The sequence below is a fragment of the Heterocephalus glaber genome, unplaced genomic scaffold, assembly GCF_053883595.1.
Source record: "Heterocephalus glaber isolate CG9 unplaced genomic scaffold, H.glaber_assembly_v1.0 deba00001613, whole genome shotgun sequence".
NCBI lineage: Eukaryota > Metazoa > Chordata > Mammalia > Rodentia > Bathyergidae > Heterocephalus > Heterocephalus glaber.
In genome coordinates, this window is record NW_028258384.1 from 35,826,167 (window position 1) to 35,838,929 (window position 12,763).

General features: G+C 32.4%; 1 pseudogene; it reads right to left on the bottom strand.

Annotated features, from left to right (window-relative positions):
• Positions 1 to 1,433: 1,433 nt before the first annotated feature.
• Positions 1,434 to 1,554, bottom strand: LOC147822554 (U2 spliceosomal RNA; annotated as a pseudogene).
• Positions 1,555 to 12,763: the final 11,209 nt, after the last annotated feature.

Below are 12,763 nucleotides of genomic sequence, written 5' to 3' on the forward strand. Positions count from 1 at the left end.
TCTTTCATTCAATCACTCCTCCCCTGCAATATTTCCCAGTGCCCATAAACTAAACATCATTGTTCCACCAAATCTACCATAATTTTTCTATTTTGGAGCCAGATGACCATGGACTGAAACCACAAGCCAAATCTAACCTTTTCTCCTTTAAATTAGTGTCAGACATTGTGTTTAAAGATGATATAGCTGGCTAGTATACCATCACAAAAAGTAAAACTAAGAGGAAGAAAAGTGGATAAATTTAATATTTTTTGAAAATTCAAATTCAAGGCTATATTTGTTGAGGAAATTAATTGAATTGAGGAAGTATTACAAAAAGATTGTGTAGTATTAGGGCAAATAACTTTCACACTGTACTATGTAAAACTGAGTCCTTCTTATTTCTAGTTCTGAAAGCCCCTCATTTTGTTTCACTTCCTCCATCTTACCAAAGTGTACCTACTTGAACATTGCACTCCCACTTCTCTGAAATGATGTGATTGGCCACATCTATTATTATTATTGGCTTTTCTTTTGTGCTGTTTTTATAACTACAGAAGTAGATGACAAGATTTTTTTTAAAAGATCTTCATAGCAAAACTTTAATCTCAACAGAACTTAAGAATCTCTTAGACTTAGATGTGTGAATGATTATAATTAGTGTTATTCATTTTAAATACATATTAAAAAGAAGGTCATATGACCCTGGTGAAAGGCTCACTGTTTATGGCTACAATTAATATTTAAACTCTCTAGGTCCAGCTAAACAGATTAATTGATTTATAATCTGCAACCTGATCCAATCTCTAACTTTTCTTTAAAATAAGAGTCTCCCTGTCATTAACAGTCTTCTCTAAATAACTACTCATAGGTATTCTATACTTCAAAGTTGGATTTCACTACTATTTTCAATACTGATCATGGCTTATAGTGTTAACCAACTGTATATATTCCTAATTCATCATCAAACTGCACACAATATTCTCTAGTAGAGTATTATTGAAAGATAATGTGCATTTAAAAACTACATTTCAAAAGTTATGGTTTCTCAAGTATGATATTTTTAGCAGGGCAGAGGTATATGATGAATAATAACTGCTCTTAAATTCAAGCTGTTGTGGGCCACTCACCATGGACCAAATCAATAAGACAGAAAAATTCCTTTACATTTTTATGATTTCTTAGCTGAGTCTGGCAAGTATTGCAGTTACAGTTGCCACCCCCAGATTAAGGCAATAAGCAGGATTTTTCTCATACTTTCCCCTAAAGTCCAGTCCAAAGAGGGAATACCAATCATGACCCAAGTCTCCAAAGTTTGCTTCCAAATGCAGAACCAGAAGATTCAGAATCCATTGAAAAGACTTATGAATTATTTGTTTACACGTTGCTATCTACAAAATATACTTCTTGTTTTAACTTAAGTATTATAATTTAAAACTATTTCAAAGTCCTTCATGAATTACCTTTAATAAAATACAGTATAATTTGGCCTTTGACTGGACCTCAATATGTAAAGTTTTAAACTGATAAGAACAGATACTACACTTGATCTTAGCCAAAAGGTCGAGAAGCAATCAATATGTGAATTTTTATGGTGATTTGATGATTCACTTAAATGTTACCTATACCAAAGTTGTATAGAGCCAGTTTGGGCCATATGATCATCTTGTTTTTGATCCATTTACTAGTCAAATTTTGTTTTAAATTACCATTCATGACTAATATTTTACATAATATCTGTTGAAAGATAGCCAATATGTTTCCAGAAAGTAATCAGTACAAGACTGAAGCAAGACTCACTAAAATATTTGGTCCTGGATGTGCACTTCATCAAAGCCTATGGAGTAGCCTTCATTCTATTATTGTCACTTAGATTTGGGTGTAAAGATCTCTAAGTGCTTCTATGTACTGTGTTTTCTATGCTTCCTACAAAATGTACTCTTTGGAAACATCAAAGGCAGCAGTGATGAATAACATCCAACTAATGCATAAAATCCTATTCCTACATCTATTTGAAGCCAGCCTGCTTTTCTTTCATGGACAGCCACTACATCAACCTAGACAATTCAGGCTGAAAACAACCACATAACAATCTAAAGTAATTCATGTAAAAGCAGAGGCTTTTTGCCTAAATTACCTAGGTAATGGAAAATGTGTAAAGAGGGCATTAAAGACATTTCATTTGGGAGACAATTAGATTATCCAATCCTATTGACTTTATTATTGTAATTAGTTATATGATGTGCTTAATTCTCAAAGATAATTAAACATTCTTCTCTTTTATCTGTAAGAGGCCAGCTATCAGATTTCAACTTCCTGGAAAGGTAACTGAACTCTAGAGTTCAGAAGAAATGTTTAGATGTGGAAAAAAAAACCCAAAATAATAATTGTTGCTTCTGGAAACCAGACAGGAAATGATGTGTATCTCATGATGTCAATTATATAGATGTAAGCCAACATTTTCTTATGTAAAATAATGTGAATACCAACAATATGCTATTTAGAGCCATAAGCTTCCAAAACTTAAGTGTTTTAAGGGCAAAGTCTGACCCACGGGCAATAACATAAACAAGAAAATCATAGTGTTTTCACTTATTTTTACTGTTTTGATTGTATTACCCTATGGCAATTGTCTAATTAAAGCTGTGTACACCAATTTTCCATGCAAATATCTAAAATGTGACCCAGACGTTTTGTTGTAAAACATTAAATTTGTGAAAGATAGAGATATACTTGAACTTCTAACATCTTTTTGGACATCTCTGCTGTATTATACTAGACTCTAAAATTCAATTTGTCCAAAAATATCCTAGCAATTATCTGGCTCCCTTCCCACCCGACTTTTAATTATTATACTGAATTCAGAAAATCTCCAATTAATTTATTAGAACAGAATTTTGTTTTTTGCTAAAGCTTGTGCTAAGGACTCCTATTCCTACCTTAGGCAGTAGATACGAGTGATAAATGCCTATATATTTATTGAGTTAGTGAGTCAAAATTAAACATACTGGAACCAAAAGAAAAATGTAGAAAGTCTTATGTTTATAATATTCATTGCAGTATTGGTGTGTGTGTGTGGGGGGGTGATTTTTAGGGAAAAGATAATGATTTAAAATATGCTAAAATGTCACAATGAAAGAAATTAAACAGAAAGTTCTATTTGATACAAGGTTCAATGAGATTTAAAAAGTCTAGAAAAAGTTTGGTTTAACTTTCTTTTCTGGACATAATGCAGACAGCTCAGGATCAGGGAGGTATTAGTATAGAAAGAGACTGCCATACCTACAGGTAAGCATGTGGGATGTGTAACCAAATGATAAACTAAACAATATTACAGTAGGCCATCTACCTGGGCATGGAAATGGTTCTATTATGTTTAATATTTCCCAGTAGTGGGGCCGGGGATTTAGCTCAGTGGTTCCACCGCCTGCCTCGCAAGCACAAGGACCCGTGTTCAATCCCTGGTACCAAAAAAAAAAAAATTTCCCAGTAGTGGCATTCTGCCTACAGAAGACTTTACTTAATGAAACAAAGACTAATATTATCTATTGAAGGCTACAGAAAAATCTCTCATTGTTCTTGTCTCTCATTTTATTCACATTATCTTCTCTTTAAGGAAAACTTCTTGTAAGTATTCCTACAAAGTTTGGGTATACAGTGAAAATGTAGGATTAAGAAAATGACAAACCAAATGGTTTTAGAAAATAGTGTTTATTTAGTTGGCAAATTTTCAAAAGGAACAAGGATCAATGACAATATGTTGAAATTTCCTGATGCACAAAGATGTAGTAGAGAAATTTTCTTGGGACAAATGTCAACAGCTAGATTTATGAATTAATCACTGATTTTCTCTAGAAGTGAAAGAAAGTGTAGGACATGTTTTCAAAAACAGACATTTTTAGACAGAATTTGAAAGGGAGGAAGCTGGTTAGATGGATGTACAGTGGCTAAGCAAATTATAGGGATAAAAGTCTCACCAATAACAGTGCCATGTCAAAATCACAAAGGACAACAGCAATGTGAATTTGTCCAGAGTGACAGCTCCTTGAGTTTGTGACAATACTGGTTTTCCCATGGGTCCTAGTACTAGAACTTTCTATTGAGAAAAGGGAGCTGATAGCGTTCAGCTAATAACCCTAGAATGAACATGTTACAGCCTGGGCTAACCCAGATGGAGTTAAAATGATGTGACAACGAGTTTTTCAGGCAAGGATAATAAGGCTCCATTCTTGATAGCAAGCAATTTGGGACTCTGTAAAGAGGTCTGAAGAGGGGATGAATAAGGTGTCCATGGTAACAAGAATGGAGAATTTATCAGAAACATTTTGAGCCATTTTAGAGAGAGAAGATAGGTTGGCTATGAAGGAGAAATAGTGAAAAATGATTAAAATATAGATAACTTTTAGCTGTTTGTATGAAGAAATGGAGGTTAGATAAACTGTCAAGGAAGATATTTAGATTTCACAAATCCTACATCTTAGTTTTCTTTAGTTGTGACTTATTGATCATAGAATAGAATGAGGTCCCTGAGAACTACCCAATCTTTTTTCCCACTGCAACGAGAATTTAAAACACTTTTTCTGAATGTGGACATCCATGAGTTTTCTAAAGAGTCCATAAATATAATTCAGTGTGGCTGCAGACTTGTAGAGAAAATATTTACATATTTGTTTTCACTAATTTTTAATTGAAACACAGTATTTTCTTGAATTAGGAATATAGGCAACAAAATAATTACAGTTGACCATATCTGAAATTTGTCCAGGAACAACAGATGTTTACATATCACAGTATTTATAGTTATTTTGCAATACAATTTATCTTCATAATTATTTTGAAATTTTGACACTTAGTAGATTCATCACTTATTTAATACATTAACAAAGAAACACATATATTGATATAGCCCAATTTTATTTTTAAAATAATTTAAAAACTGTGTTTCAGTGTAAGTGGTTTTCCTTGAAATCCTATGCATTTAATTCTATATGTTTTAGGGAAGTTTCTAAGAAGATTGACTTCTGGTATGACAGCAAGTAGCCTTACTAACCCTCTCCTTAATTAAAATGATAAAAACTATATATCAAAGAAACAGCAACTATTTAAAGCCTCTGTAAAAGTTCATAAGGGCAATCAGAAAATGAAGAAAAATGTATTCAAGAAAATTTATGGAAATTTGGTAAGCAAGTCTGTGCAATTTGAACCAAGATTGCTCTCTCCCTCTCCCCTCCCCACTCAGTGAAGCAAGACTACACTCTAGATTACAACTGCCAAGTACCAAAGCACTCAAATGAATGTAAGTATTTTATGTCATAAGCATTAACTAATAATAGGAATAAATAATAATAATAGTAATAAGGGAAGAGGACCTAGAAATGGAGGGAGGAGGTGAGTGAGGAAGTGAAAGTGAATAAAAAAGCATCAAGATATATTATGTACATGTACCCACTCCCTAAAGTGAATGTAAATTTTATGTACTGTGAACATATACTAATAAAATAAAATTTCAAAAAATTAAATTACATAATAAAAATGAATACTGGCTTCCTGTTGTATCAGCTCCCAGCAAAAGAGTTTAATTCCCAAGAAGAACAGAATGTAGTTATTCTTCATTTTCTTTAGATGCCTTGTTGCTGAGCCTACATCCTGAGCAATATATTGCAGAGGTGGGGACTCCATTCCTCAGTCCAACCCCTCTCTGAGACACATTGAAAATATTTGATCTGTGATAGCCCTTTCTATGATTCATGAGGCAATGGAGCCATACCAAGAGAGGCAAACCAAGAGTACTTTAATTACTTCCATCCTCTCCTGCCAAACACTCATGTTTTTGAGTCAGAGTGTCACTCAAGAGAAGCTTACCATTGTTGACACACCTAGCTCAATGAAACAGATATAATGCAAATAGTAAACACAGGAAAACTGAAGTGGCTATATTATTGTCAGAAACATGACATTAAAACAAAAATATTATTATAGATAAAAAACTTCATAATGAAAAAATGTTGATTCACAGGAAGATATATATGAGTATATATACAACTGATAACCAAAAGCACAAAAATACATTAAGCAAAATCATGCATAAATGCAAGGAAAAATTGACAAAAACTAATAATTATAGATTTCAATTACTCATTGTAATACTAAATAGAACAACTAGACAGAAGATAAATGAGGAAATAGAAAACTTGAACATGCTATAAACCAATTAGACTTAATAGATATCTACAAAACACTCAGCAACAATATAAAATATATTATTCTTAAATATACATGGAACATTATCCAGGATGAACTTTATGGTAGAACATAAAGCAAACCTAAATAAATTTACAAGGATAGAAATAATATAAAATAATTTTTTTGACTATGGTGTCATGGAATTAAGACTCAATAAAGGATGAACTTTAGGAAATTTAATCATATGTAAAAATATAAGCATTATACTCCCAAATAACATATAGATTAAAGAATACATCAAAAGGGAAAATAAAAATACTTTGACATAAACAAAAACCAAGACATAAGATACCAAAATTTATGTAACACAGTTAAAGCAGTTCTTAGAGACAAATTTATAGTTGCAAATACCTATATTAAAAAGAAAAAAAGATCTCAAATCCAACCTAATACCTTAATGCACTGAAGAAAAAAAAAGAAAACCTAAAGTAAGAGGAAGGAAATAGAAAAGAATAAAGCAAAACTTAATGAGATATATAATTTTAAAATAGAGAAGATTAATGAAATCAACATATTGTTATTTGAAATGTCCAAGAATGTTGACAAAACTTTAGCTGATTTAACATAATAAAACATGGGAATAAGATAAATAACTAGAAGCAGAAGTGAAACTAGAGAGTGCTAATGACTTTAGGCAAATAAAATGGACAATATAGGAATATTACTTAGAATTTTATTTCAGCAAATTGAATATAAATTACATGAAATGGGCCAATTCCTAGAAAGACAGAAACTAGGTAAACTAACTCAAAAAAATAGGAAATCTCAATATATCTCTAACAAGTGAAGGAAGCGATAATCAAAAAGCTACCCAGAAAGAAATCCCAGGCCCACATGGCTTCAAGACTGAGGGCTATCTAACATTCAGAGAATTAATGCCAATTCCTCACACACTTTTTTTAAAAAAATAGGAAGTAACACTTCCTAAAATCATATTTTAAGGCCAGAATTAGAGCTAGAAAAATGCATTAGAAAAAAGGAAAGTCTAAATTCTTGTATGAATATGGACAAAAAATTTCCTAATAAAATAATAGCAACCCCAGACTAACAATAAGTATAAAAAATTATATACTATGACCAAGGAGAATATCCAAGAAGTAAGTTTAGTTTAGCATCCAAAGCTAAATAAAATATATCATATAAATAGAATAAAAATATAACACTGAAATTTCAGTCAGTTGAGACAGAAAAGCATTTCATGATATAACACCCTTTCATGATATAACTGTCAACAAACTAGGAATATAAGGAAATTTCCTCCATTATTTCTTTGTTATATTGCTGGAATTCTTAAATGGACCTTTATGCTTTGCTGGGGCTAATTTATTTTGTCAATAGCTGTCTAGGTTATTTTGTGAGAGAATAAAAACTAGTATCTCTTACTCCAATAGTATAGTGATGTCTCAACTGGTGGGAAACCGCTCAATGTGACAAAGGCCATTTATGAAATTCTCATAGCTAACATCATACTGAGAGTAGTGAGAGACAGGACTACTCATCCCTAAAAACAAAAGAAAGACAATAACAGCCACTCTTGCCACTTATATTAAAAATTACTCTAGAAGGAAAAAGACAATGAAATTGGAAGGGAATGGGTAAAATTATCTCTATTCACTGATGACATTTTCATATACAAAAAATCTTAAAGAATTCACTAAATACTATTAAAACTAATGAAATCGATCAAGTTTTCAGGGTACCAAATTAATACAAAAAAATCAATTGTGTTTTCATACATCTGCAATGAATAATCAAAAAATGAAACTAGGAAATAAATTCCTTTGCAATAATATAAAAATCATACACTAAAATATATAGGAATAAATTAACAAAAGTAATACAAGGGGTCTTCTAGGAAAATAGCAGAGTCACAAGGAGTGGAAACATAGCCTCTACAATATTTGGAATTCATACACTGGAAAATTATAACTTGTAGGTTAATCCCTGGAACCCAGGAAGGATCTGATAGGAATTGGAGTCTACAGAGAAATTGAAGAGACAGAACACAAAGTGGAAAAGGAAGGGGCAATTTGCACTTTATCCCCAGCTCCTGACTCCTGACTCGAGAAAGGAAGATCAAATCTACAGAAATACAACACACTTCAGAGGACTTCAGGAAGAAATTCATCAGGGCTATGGATGGCAGATGCTGTCTGCTGCAGCAACTGGTAAGTTGCATCAGTCCAAGTGCCTGGCATGTCACTTAGAAAGAGTGACTAGACACCATTTCAGGGAGGAGTTGACTGAACATGGGACTCAGAGCAGCCAAGCATTGGGTTCATTTCAGGGCTTCCAGTTTTACATTAAATTAAATTGATAAACCCATAACCAACCTTAGCAAAAAAAAAAAAAGGAAACAAAAGGAAAGAATTAAGGATGAAATGGGTGAAATCACAACGGATTCTGCAGAAATCCATAAAATCATCAATACCTATTTCAAGAACCTGTACTCAATAAAATGAAAAAAACAGAAGAAATTGAGATTCCTAGATACATATGAACTATCAAACCTGAACAAAGAAGATATAAAAATTCTAAATAGTCCAACATCAGTGAAATTGAAGAAGAAATTAAAATACTACTTCCAAGTATCAACTAAGAAAAGCTCAGGTTGCAGTTGATTCACTGCCAAATTCTACAAGAACTTTAGAGAAGAATTAATGCCAGTAATCCTCAGACATTTTAATGAAATCCAAGGGAAAGCAGCATTGCCAAAGTCATTCCTAGAAACAATCATTACCTGATGCTAAAATCAGAAAAAGACCCAAGCAAAAAAGGAAATACAGACCAGCCTCTTTATTGAACATAAATGAAAATCTTCAATAAGACACTGGCAAACAATGCAGTAAATCATTAAAAAGTTCATACACCATGACCAAGTAGGATTCATTCCAGGGATGCTGGTCTCATTGAACATACACATATCAACAAATGTAATGCACCACATAAACAGAAGCAAGGACAAAAATCCATAATCACCTCAACAGATGCAGGAAACCATTTGACAAAATCCAACATCCATTCATGATAAAATACCTGAAGATAATAGAAAAAGAAGGTAGTCAGTTCAATCTACTAAAAGCCATCTATTAAAACCCAAAGACTAACATCATACCAAATGCAGTAAAGCTGAAAACTTTTCCCCTAGAATAAAAAAATATATAAACAGATATCCACTATCACCACTTCTGTTCAATAAAGACGTTGATACATTGGCTAGGGAAATTAAACAAGAGAAAGGAATAAAAAAGTTATGAATAGGAAAGGAAAAAGTTAAATCATCATTATTTGCAAATGAAATAATCCTCTAAATAGAAGACCACAAAAACTACACCAAAAGACTCCTAGAACTAGAAACCAAATTCAGTAGACTAGTAGGATACAAAGTCAACACTCGACAATCAGTAGCATTCCTGTACACTAACAACAAACTCACCAAGAGAGAAATTAGGGAAATGACAACGTCAAAAAATATGAAATTCTTAGGAATTAACCTAACCAAGAATGACCTCTACGATGAAAACTCTAGTACTCTGGAGAAGGAGATTTAAAAGGATATCAGAATTTGGAAAGATATATACTGCTGTTCTTGGATAGGCAGAGTCAATAATCAAATGGCTTTACTTCCATAACTATTATACAGATTTAACACAATTCCCATCAAAATAACAATAACATTCCTTACAGAACTAGAGAAAACAATCCAAACATTCGCATGGAACCAGATGAGACAAGGGCAAGGCAGGAGGCATCATGATCTTGGACCTAAAGTCATGCTATAAAATTACAGTGATAAAAACAGTAAGGAATTGCCAAAAACAATGCCACCAGTAGGTCAATGGAACTGAATAAAGGATTCAGAAATAACTCTAGGCAAACTCAGGTATCCTTGAGAAAGATGCCAAGTTCTTTCTCTGGAAGAAAGATGAAGAGATAGCCTCTTTAACTAGTCTTGATGGAAAAAGTGGCTATCCACATGCAGAAGATTGAATTTAGACCCATAATCTCTCACCATGCACTAAACTAAAATCTAAACAAATCAAAGATCTAAACATTAGAATGAAAACACTTTATTTGTTGGAAGACAAAATGGGTAAAACTGTTGAAGGCATATGTGTAGGCAAGGAATTTCTGAACAGAATTCCAATTGCACAAGAAATAGCATTAAGAATCAAATGAGATCTCCAACTCAAAAAGCTTCAGTATAGCAAAGGAAATCACTAAAAAGTGAAGAGCCAACATATAGAATGGGGAAATATTTGTTGCCACTAACTCCTCAGGCAAAGATAAAGAACTGAAAAACAATTAGACTTCCCCAATTTAAAGACCAAATGAAAAATGGGGATCTGAAATGAATAGACACTTCTCAGATGAAGAAATACAAATGACCCATAAATGCATGAAAAAATACTCAATATTGCTGGCCATTCAAGAATTGCAAAGTAAAACAAAACTGAGATTACATCTCATTCCAGAAAGAATGGCTATCATCAGGAAATAACAAATTCTGGCAAGGCTCCAGGGAAAAAAACATCTTCATTGTTGATGTAAGTGTAAACAGCCACAATGACTATTGAAATCAGTATGGAGTTTCTTCCAAGTACTAGAAGTAGAAATTTCATTTGACCCAGCCCTTCACCTTCCTGGCATCTTTATGAAAGTATTGAAGACTTCATATTCAGCAATATATGTATATCCATATGCATTGCAGCACAACTCATAGTAGTTAAATCTTGGAAATGGCCACTATGCTCATCAGTGGATGGAGAAAGAAAATGTAGTATTTATACACATTGCAGTACTAGCCTGTCATAAAGAATGGTAAATATGCATCAAGTTGAGAAAAATGGATGCACCTTGAGACCATAATATTAAGTGAAGTAAGTCAGTCACACAAGACTAAATATCACCTGGTTTCTCTTATATGAAAAAAAAATCAATGAATAAATAAAGTATAAAATAAAAGATAGAAAATATAAAGACAGAGAGAGAGAGAAAGAGAGAGTTATTGTAATCCTACATGGACAATGTATCTAATACTGTACCTTGATTTAATACAACTGTCTATGTGTTTTAGGCTTTTGACCTATTAGTCTAATTGTTGATCTGTATGTATGATAATTAACTTTACAAAGACTTATAAGATAAACAAATGAGCCACATACTGACCAAAAATGGGGGATGGAGAGAAGGGAAAAATGTATTGAGATGTGTTATATGCATGTACCAATCTCCTACAATAAATGTAATCATAATGTACCATAAACATATACTCTTAAAATTTTTTTAAAATTTAAAATGTAGTGCAAAACTTGCACCCTGAGAAGTATAGTGTTATTAATTTTTTCTTTAAACTTATTTTAAAAATCTAAATAATTAGAACACTAACTTATGTTCTACAGATTCATTTCAATATTGATGAGAATCCCCAAATAATTTTTTAGAAACTAACAAGCTATATCTGAAATCAAGAAAGATACCATAATAGCCACAACTATCCTGAAAAGAATGAAGTAGGAATCATATTTCCCAATTTCAGAAATTATAACAAAGCATTGGTATCAAGTCAGTGTTGTACTGGCATAAGGATAGAAATATAGATCAAAAGAATGAAATTCTAAGTTCAGAAATAAACCTATGCATTTATGATTAACTGATTTGGGGCATATGTGTCGACATAATTCCATGACAAAAGTGTAGTTTTTCTCAGCAAGAGGTGCTGGGACAATTGGATAGCAATGTACAAAATAACAAAGATGCATGCCATTTCTTCTCTCTCTCCACCCTTTATCCATCTCTTGATAATCTTTTCTTCCATTAAGTTTATTGGTACATTTTAGGTATATAATGCAGTTACATTCTTCATTGGGATCTTGTACCTTTACATGATGTATCTTGGTTCTTATTTTTTCTCCATTTCCCTGCCCTACAATAATCTTCTTTTTAAAAACTTTTTGTACATATTCACAGTGCATAATATTTACATTTCATGTGTATAGTTGGTACATACACATGACAGATCTTCATTATTTTTTATTCCCTGTCCTACTTCTTACTCCCCCTCCTTTCATCTCTTGATCACCTTTCCATTTGAGGAATCTACCTCTCTACTTCTTATTATTTGGCATTTTCTTACAAGTGACTCACACTTATCCTTCTTTATGGAAGACTATATTCCATTCTGTGTAAACACCCCATTTTCTTCATTCATCTGTTGACAGACATACAGACCACTTCCAAATATTACTTATAATGAATTTTTCTGCTATAAATATGAGTATGCTTGCATCAGTGGAATATGATATCTGTAACTCTTTCAGAAAGATGCTGCAAAGAGGAAGATCTGGGTCAAATGGAATTCTATTTTCATATTATTGATGAATCTCCACATTGATTTCCATAGTTGTTATACTAGTTTACATTCCTACCAATGGTGTAGAAATGTTCCTTTTTCCACACAGAGTTGTTAACATTTGTTATTATTTGATTTCGTGCTGATAGCCACTCTTTGTATGGGAAAATGTAATTTCAGTGTTGTTAT